Source organism: Dipodomys ordii, unplaced genomic scaffold (assembly GCF_000151885.1).
Source record: "Dipodomys ordii isolate 6190 unplaced genomic scaffold, Dord_2.0 Scaffold120, whole genome shotgun sequence".
Taxonomy (NCBI): domain Eukaryota; kingdom Metazoa; phylum Chordata; class Mammalia; order Rodentia; family Heteromyidae; genus Dipodomys; species Dipodomys ordii.
Window position 1 is genome coordinate 1,749,731 of NW_012267336.1, and position 9,027 is coordinate 1,758,757.

Here is a 9,027-nt window from a genome sequence, read left to right on the forward strand (position 1 = left end):
CTCGGCTCCGGGCCCAGGGGCGGGCCCTGCTCGCACCAGCGGCGCCGGGCTGCAGCTTGGGCCGGGCGGGGCGGGTGTCAGGAGCACTGGTGGGGGAGCCCAGCTCGGGAAGCTGGGGCTGGGGTTGGATCTGCCTGGGGTGGGGAGGGCAGCGATGGCCTCGCCTTGAACATTCTTTCTGGAATGAGGAACTTTCTGGAATAAGGAGCTGGAGAATTTGGAGCTCTTAGTCTACATCTTGAGCAGAGAAGGTTCTGGATAGATCCCTCACCCCCAAGCACACAGGACCCTACCCTTCTAGGGGCTCCTGGGAGGCACAATAGGTGGTGGGAATGACCTGCTGACCTCGGTCCCCCTCACACACACACCAGAGGGGCTGGGGTGCAGGTGGCCAGTCTCTGGGGCCCCATGCTTCTGAAGTCCCCACCTCGTGGCGCCAGACCCCCCTCCCACACACAGGGGGTTCCACACACCCCTCTTGCTCCTTCTCACCCCCCACCCCTCTGTCTTCCTCCTCTTACTTGCCCTCAGCCTCCCTTAAAGATGATGGAGTCAGTGATGGCAGGGGGCTTTGGGGAAATTTATTCTTTCTGCCGAAAGGAGACTCCGGAGGACAGGAGGATTTTTCTATCTTACCACCTGAACCCCCCTCCTCCTGCTTTCTGTCCATGGGCTTGACTGGATGAGGTTGTAATGGATGAGGTTGTAGCCATCTTGTGACTCTAGGCTCCATGATCAAGGACAAAACCCAGCCCTGAGGATGGTAGAACCAAAAGGTAGAATGAACCTGGAGTCCCTGCAGCCCATCCATGAAGACACCTCCTCCAAACTCCTTTTCTAGGTTCAAAATATGAGAGTTAAATTTTCTCTGAGTGACTGGTGTCACTGGGTGTCTTTGCTGTCACCTAATAGCAATCATTTAGATGTGCCCTCCACCCACTTGAACTCATTCCCACACCATGTTGCCTTCTTGCCATACAGATTAACATAGAAGTTCAGATCTCTAACAGAGACACCAAATAACTAAATAGCTAAATTAAATAGAAATGCATTTCTCTCTTGTATAACAGTCGGAGTATAAGTCGTCAAGGTTTGGAATGGCCGCTTGCCATATCCAAGATGCTGATGTCCTTCGCAGCAGCTGCTCTGTCCTGTTCACACAGTCCAAGACTCTTCACCATTGTCTCACATCCAGCTGGGGACAGAGAGGAGGTGGAAGGAGGGCCTGGCCGGCCCTTTTAAAGATCTGACCCGGAAGTGATTCGCCCCACACCACGCTGGCATTGGGCCAAAACAATATACTTCATTTTAGAATGCCATGTGCTTAACCTACCAATTTTCCTTTTCTTTTAAAGCAGTTTTATTTTCCTTTGAAGAAGGTGAGAACAAATATTGGCGAGGGTGGACAACTAAAAGTCTCAGGGATTTTGTTTTTATTCATTCATCCAACAGACATAGTGAATGATTCTAAATGGAAAGCACTACGTTAGGTACCAAGGCTGGGCCCCAGATTTCAGGCTTCTCTTGATCTCGTGAGAGGAGGCATGCCTAGATGCCTTTGTAAACACCTGCTCCGTCCAGACAGGACTTCACATAGAAGGGGCAGGAGTTCAGCCACATTATGTTTTGGGTCAGTTGTCAGTCACTCTCTTCCTTTCCCATCTTTCCCCTCATGTCCTCCCTCCCCAACTGAGCCCCAGAATGTAGAGGAAGGGGGGCCAGTGATGAGGGGCTGTAAGAGTCTGATAAATGAATGAATGAAGAGTCCAAGTATGTGTAGGAGACTGTATATTCCAATGTAGCCCAAAGGAAGTTCTTTGGTCCTAAATAACTGCTTTTCCATGACCTGGCAACTCTTCATCAAAAGACATATCAGAAAAACAAACAAAGAAACAAACAGGGCTGGGAAGGTGGCTCAGTGGTAGAGCGCTTGCCTCCCATGCATGAGGCCTTGGGTTCGATTCCTCAGCACCACATAAGCAGAAAAAGCCGGAAGTGGCGCTGTGGCTCAAGTGGTAGAGTGCTAGCCTTGAGCTGAAGAGCTGAGGAACAGTGATCAGGCCCAGAATTCAGGCCCCATGAATAATTTGTGTGTGTGTGTGTGTGTGTGTATACACTGTGCCTTCTCGAAACTGGCAGCTTTGGCCTATAATTCCAGCTACTCAGGAATGTGTGTGTGTGGAAATCATGGTTCAAAGTTGGCCTTGAGCAAAAATTATAGGACCCTATCTGAAATATTACTAAAGCAAGCAGTTGCTGGGGGCCTGGCTCAAGTAGTAGAGCATCTACCTAGCAAGTTCAAGGCCCTCAGTTCAAACCTCAGTATTACCCTCCTCCCTGGCAACAAGAAGACAAGAAAAGAGCAGTGAGGCCCTGTTGCATGTTTTGACCAGTGAACAGGGCAGACGTTACGTTGGGACTTCTGAGGTGGGTATAAAAAGGGACTCTGCTCTCGGTGTCTCCCTCCATGGGGGTTCCCTGCGGACAGATTGGAGCTCCCTGAGGACAAAGCACTATCTCCCCTCAGAGTGGGGTTCGTTGCTAGCCGGATTTCTGCTCTTCTGTGCACCCCTATAAAGCTCCTCCACCGTGCGTCCTCTCACACGAACACAGGCTGTGGCTTCTCAGTTCAAGGCAGGACAGGATTGCTTTCCCCACCCCACCCCCGCCACCCCCGAACCTCGCTGCGGTGCCGCTGATGGGTGCCCCAAGCCTGCAGATGGCAGCCAGTAATGCTCGTGGGTGTTTAAGCACCCTGGGAGTGAAGTTTAGCCTCATTACAGCTTGCTCGAGAGAAGAGCCAATTAAAGAGGCAATTTTCCTTGAGCAGTCTGAAGAATGTATTGAAATGATAGCCGGGCAGACAGGGAGCTGGCACCTCCCCCATCTCCGCTGGCCTGAGGGAGGCCCTGGGCGGCCTTTACCTCCTGTAATCTCCCAGCTAGCTGGATGGGGACCCGTTGGTTAGGGACAGGCCACCCTACCTGACACCTCACATCTCCAGCCGTGTCCATGAACACACACACACACACACACTACATCGGCTGAACACTAGCATCTGTGAAGCCTCTGGCTCTGAGCTGCTGGGAAATTCTTCTTGAGCACTAATTGCCTTCTTGTGTGTCAGAAGTTCTGTCCATGATATTCTTTGTGAGGAAGGAAAGCAGGAAGTTCCCTTAGGAAAAGCTCAGAGGGCCCCTCTTGCTTCCCTTTTCTATCCAGGGAGTCCTGGGCCTTCTGTCACTAGCAAATAGAACAAAGATTTTGTTTTTTTCCCCCGCCAACTGGGCTGTCTGCGCTGGTCAGGAACTTGATGAGAAGTAAATGGAAGAAACCTGGTTGAAATGACTGAATCAAGGCGAATGAAGAATTCAGAATATCTCTCATGGTCAGGAAGGGCTGGAGCATCAGGCAGGAGAGCCTTCCAGACAACCAAAACTCACGCCCTCTGGTCTCCGTGTCTCTCTGACCCTCAAAGGTCAGGGACTGGGGGGGGGGCAATGACCTCTTCTCAAGCCTTACAGCAGATCCCTTTTTAAGGAGCTGAACCTCTTTTCAATAATCCCAGGGAAGAGTTCTGATTGGCCCAACTGTGAGCATGTGCTCATTCTTCTACCAATCACTGAGTGGCAAAGGGGTGGAGCAAGAGAAGTCCCCACCACTGGAATCAGAACAGGACTGCTGGGGTCCGTTCCCCACAGAAGGGCAGGGCCAATCCAGGAGAGGGGCGGGGCTGGGCAGGCTGAAGAGTGGGCACCAGGCAAAGGGCCCAACGGGCTGCTTTCTCCAGCACGAGCCTGGCAGCCTATCCAATAGCTCCTCTATCTCTGCTCCTTCATTCAAAACCAGCCTGAGAGATGTTTCTCTCGTCGCCATGATTCACAGGGTAGGGAAGTCAGGACTCAGAGCAGTTAAACAACTTGGTCAGGGTTGCACAGCTAGTTAAGTGAACGCCGAGACCTAAACACAAAAGTTTGGGCAGTTGAGTTCTGGGAGGGAAGAAGGTATACTTCATTTGTTTGACAAGGAACAATCATACCCAGTGTGCGAAGCCATGTGCACAGAGCTGAAGGCAGATAGAGCTAGGAAGCAGAGTTGAGTGAACTGAAGCAATCTGGGCAGGCTTCCTGAAGAGGTGGCATTTGCAAGACCAGGTGAGGTGGTTTGGGCTGCTCTAGAGAGAAAGCGCTTGGAAGCAGGGCTGGTGTACCGCAGGGGGTAGGTGGGGAGGGGAGGAGAGGCTGTCAGGCATGTTGTCAGTGGGCACAGAGGAACCCAGCGCAGAAAGGTAGGTGCATATGATGGAGTAGGCTGGACTCTACCCTACTGGCTTTTAAAACAGCATTGCTGTCTGGAGACAAGCCAGGTTTCTGGAAGGTAGTTTCCCAATGTGACAGTGCTCAGGTAGGCTAAGGAGAGGGACACAGCAGTGGGTATTGAGATCTGTGCCCACCCTGTTGCTCCCCAAACTTTGGCTTGGGAGCTGAGGTTCCTTGGGGGAAGTAGGAACAAAGCACGGTTCTGCAACTGCATATAGTAGGTGCTCAACAAAGCAGAGTAGTACAAATCAGGGACAGTGTTCACAGGCCTTGGATGTTTGTTCTGTGATCTTCAGATTCCAGCCTCCTGAGTAGCTAGGATGACGGGCGTGAGCCACCAGCGCTAAGCAATTCCTACATTTTTGATGAATCTGCAAGGTAGACGAAGTCCAGATAGAAAATGAGGGCATGGGGGGGGGAGGTCTGCTGGTTTCCAAGCCAATGTCTTTGACCAGAAGCCCCTGTGGCCTGCCTTGTGGTGTGTGTGTGTGGAGGGGGGGAGAACCAGGCAGAGATTGGAGTCGTCTGGCCTTCCCCAGTGGGCACACTGTGCAGGGGTCTGTTTGGTTCTCTCTCCTAGTAGCACTCTGTTCAGCCCTGTGCAGGGAAGGAAGGAGGGCCGGGGACCCCCAAGAGGCTGCCTTGGCCGGGGGATCCCACGCTGGCACAGGCTCTTCCCCATAGTCTGAGGGTGGCGGCCCGCCACAGTGGGCAGCCTGCTAATTAGGACCGGGTCTTTATGAGTCACTATTCCGAGATGTCATTTTCTCCACTTGGGGTTGGGGGTGGGAGTGGAGATGGCACACACAGTTGTTTTTAATTACATTTGGTTTGCTAATTTCTGATAGAAAATAAATATTTACCGGGAGCCATATTTCTTCATTTCACGCCAGCTGACTCTTGAGTTTTATCGGAGCCGGAACAAGCACCCCCACCAGTGCTGGAGTGACACTCGGGAACCTGGGGGAGGGGGCAGGGAGGGGAGGGAGTCGGGAGCTGGAGAGACAGGGGGCGGGGCAGCTTCTGTGGGTGGCAGGGCCAAGTTCAAGCGTGGACGGGGTGGAAAGGCTGAGGACATGAGCAACTCCTCCGTCCCCATGCTCAGGAGCAGAGGCCCCAGGTGTGGAGGCTGGAGGCCCAGGGGGTCCCAGGCCTGGCCATCAGGCCACAAGCCTGTTCCCACCCAAGGGTGACATCGAAGGACCCTTCTGCTTGCACCTCCGGTGACTCCAGCCCCCAGAAGGGCCTCCTCTCCAAGGACCGGGATAGGCAGGAGGTTCGAAATGTCCAGGTGTCATTCTGGTACCTCCACCTGGCCTTTGAACGCCGGGCTGCGGAGAGGGGAGGGGAGAGAGAAAGGAAGAAGGAAATGGGATTTGGGGAAGAGAAGAAGGGATGGGAGGGAGTCTGCTGAGAATCAAGGACTTGAGGATTTCAGGGGACACACCCACGGTGACTTTCAGATGCTGGGAAGGTAGAGGGGGCCCAGGGCCTCTTAGTTAAGGGCTGGAGTGGAGCAGAGCTTCTGAGATCACTCTTTGTTTTGGGGGTGCCCTGTGCATTGGGGCTGCTTCGTAGCACCCCAGGCCTCCACTCCTTATATGGCAGTAGCACCGGCTTTCCACCCAACCCAAAGTTGCCTGAAGCGATTGCTAGAAGTCTGTGCACACCTGTGAGAAGTTGCTCCTGATAGAGAAGCTGCTAACTGGGCCGGGAGGAGAAAGGGAGGAGCCTCAGGAAGAGGAGGTAGAGCCAGCAGAGACTGAGTTGAGTAGTTTTGGGGCCCCCAAAGGGAAGGAAGAGAGATCAGGAGATTTGGAGACAGGAAAGCGGAGAGGCTCCAGCCCCCAGCCCAGTTTCTAAATCCATGTTAAGCCATGACTGGTTTTTTTTTTTTTCCAATTACATTTCAATTTAGCTCAATTACTTTTCCATTATTGTTCAAGCGACTCGGTTTTAATTGAGGCTGCTGGTTCTTATCTCTCTCGTTCTCCCCCATACAGGGAGGAGGGAGAAGGAGGGTCGGGGTGTGTGGCAGGTTGGGGGAGGCCCAGGGACCCTGAGCGACTTCAACACAAGATCAAACCCTTGAGGGTGGCCAACCAGATCCAGAGGAGCCGCAAGGAAAGAGAGCTGTGAGCAGGACACTGCCCAAGGACGGCGGTCCTCTCTCCATGGTGCCAGTCAGCTGTGACCCGAAAATAATGTTTGTCTTGACTCCTTGAAGAGAGTTATGTTCACATCACTTTCATTACAGTGCGTCGTTAGAGCAGTTCTATTTGATTATTAGTTATTGTTCATCTCTTTCTGCGCCTGACTTATAAATTAAACCTTCACATAGGTAGGTATGGACAAGGGGGAAAAAAGTATATACAGGCACTCACTCGGGATCTTGCAATACATTCCGAAGCAACAGCCATTGTAATCGATGTCTACTTTTTCCCCAGTGTGTGTGTGTGAGAGAGAGAGAGAGAGAGACAGACAGACAGACAGACAGACAGACAGACAGACAGACAGACAGAGGGGGGGATTTGAACTCGCAGCCTTGCTAGGCAGGTACTCTGCCGCTAAGCCACACCTCCATCCCCAATTCTCTGCTGGTGATTTTTAGGATAGGCTCCGGGATAGGAAACAGGCAGGAGTTGCCTGTTTTGGTCTTCATGCAGTTGCTGGTGTCACAGTCCCCACCACTACATCCCATTTCCTCAGGGAAGAGGGAGTCTTGCTGATTTTTCTGCCTGAGCTGGCTCAGAACCATATCGTACCAATCTCAGCTTCCCAGGTAACTGAGATTACAGGCATAAGCTACTGGCTTCTGCTTTCCTTGCCACGTTTGTATTAGTGTATATTATATGTGCAAAGGGGTTTCACTGTATACACATATACACACACACAGGTACTGTGAGCAAATTCAGTCCTCTGTTCCTCTAAGACTTATTTAATCCTCAGCATAGAGACAAACATGATCCTATTTCCCCCAGGCAGTGACCTGTCCTCTGGGGTGCAGTAACACCCCCAGCAAAATTGGAGAGCTCTATGGAAGGAAGAGGGGAGGCGGGCACACTGATGGCGGAAATGGCTGGGGCTAGGCCAGGGCTGAGGGAGGGAGGCCGGCGGAAGGGGCGAGGCTTGGAATGTATTGACATTTTCCTTCCACACACATTTTACTTTATTGGAAATAACAAACTCCCAGAAGAGATGCGAGGATAGTACAAAGAATAATTTTTTTTCTTGTTTTGAACCATTGGAAATACAGCAGATGCCCTCTGACCCCTGAATTCTTGAGTGAGCCTCTCCTCCCTCTGAGCCTCAGCCCGCATTCACGTCTTGACAATTGTTCCAGCCCTCATTGAGGCTGGCCAGCAAAGGGACTCAGTCACGAATCACGCCTTCCGCTCGGTTCAGCTGTCTCCACTCACCGAAACGGCTTTGATCTCCCCCAGGCTTTCAAAACTTGCACATGGCTCAGGATCACAGGCTGGCTGTTTTGTAGGAAGTGGCCCCCACCCCCACCAATGCAGATTTGTCTAACGGTGATCAGATCTGAGGTAGGTATCGTTGTTCAGGAAGATCAGTATCCCAGGCATTAGTAGCATCCCAGTCAACTTTCAATGTGTCCCATTTCTGGTGAGGTTTATTCCTAGAAAATACCATTTTTTGAACACATGCACACACGCCGATTTGTGACTGACTGCCAACATCTCAGAAAATGAAAGTTCTATCAGGGCGCGGATAGCTCATGCCTGTAATCCTAGCTACTGAGATCTGAGATCATAATTTGAAGCCAGCCCAGACAGGAAAGTCCATGAGACTCTTATCTCCCCTAATCACCAAAAAAGCTGGAAGTAGAGCTGTGGCTCAAGTGGTAGAGTGCTAGCCTTGAGCAAAAGAAACTCAGGAATAGCACCCAGGCTACAGACCAACACACACACACACACACAGAGTTTTCTGTAGCAACATTGCAACTCTTCTGTGAGTTTGTTTCAAAATTTAAATACTGAAAAAAAGGAATGAAATGCTTGCTGGAGGAAAATGTCAGTACATCCCAAAGCACAAGGTAAAAGAGCTCATTTTCCAGGCAAGCCTCCTCACTCTTGACCTTGAACTTCTCAAGAATTCTGCAGCTCCAACCAGATCTGCACATGTTACAAATGAACCCAGACTGGGTACTGGTGGATCACATCTGTAATTCTAGCTACTCAGGAGGCTGAGATCTGAAGATTGTGGTTCAAAGCCAGCTTGGGCAGGAAAGTCTGCTTACCTCCAATTAAGCACACACACAAAAAAAGCCAGATGTGGAGCTGTGGCTCAAGTGGTAAAGTGTTAGCCTTGAGCAAAACAATAAGTAAGAACACAAGACTGTGAGTTCAAGCCCCAGCACTTACACAGAAAAAAACAAAAACCAAACAAACAAAAACCCCTCTATAACTGAAAGGAGGTTTCCCCAGGAACTCTAGATTGGGTCAATATTTAGAAATCAATCAAGGTAAACCATCATATTCACGGATCCAATTATCCTATCAAACTGAGTGGATATGTGTTGTTTCAAATTGCATAATCATTGAAGCTCAGGATAGGTAATGAGCTGAAGGCCCAGTGCCCCTCTCCCTTCCTCCCATTTCCTCCTGAGCACCCCCATCCCCAGGGTGGCCACTGACCCATACGGTCTTGTTTTGTCATTCTTGTACCCTGTGTTCCCCGGGGGCGG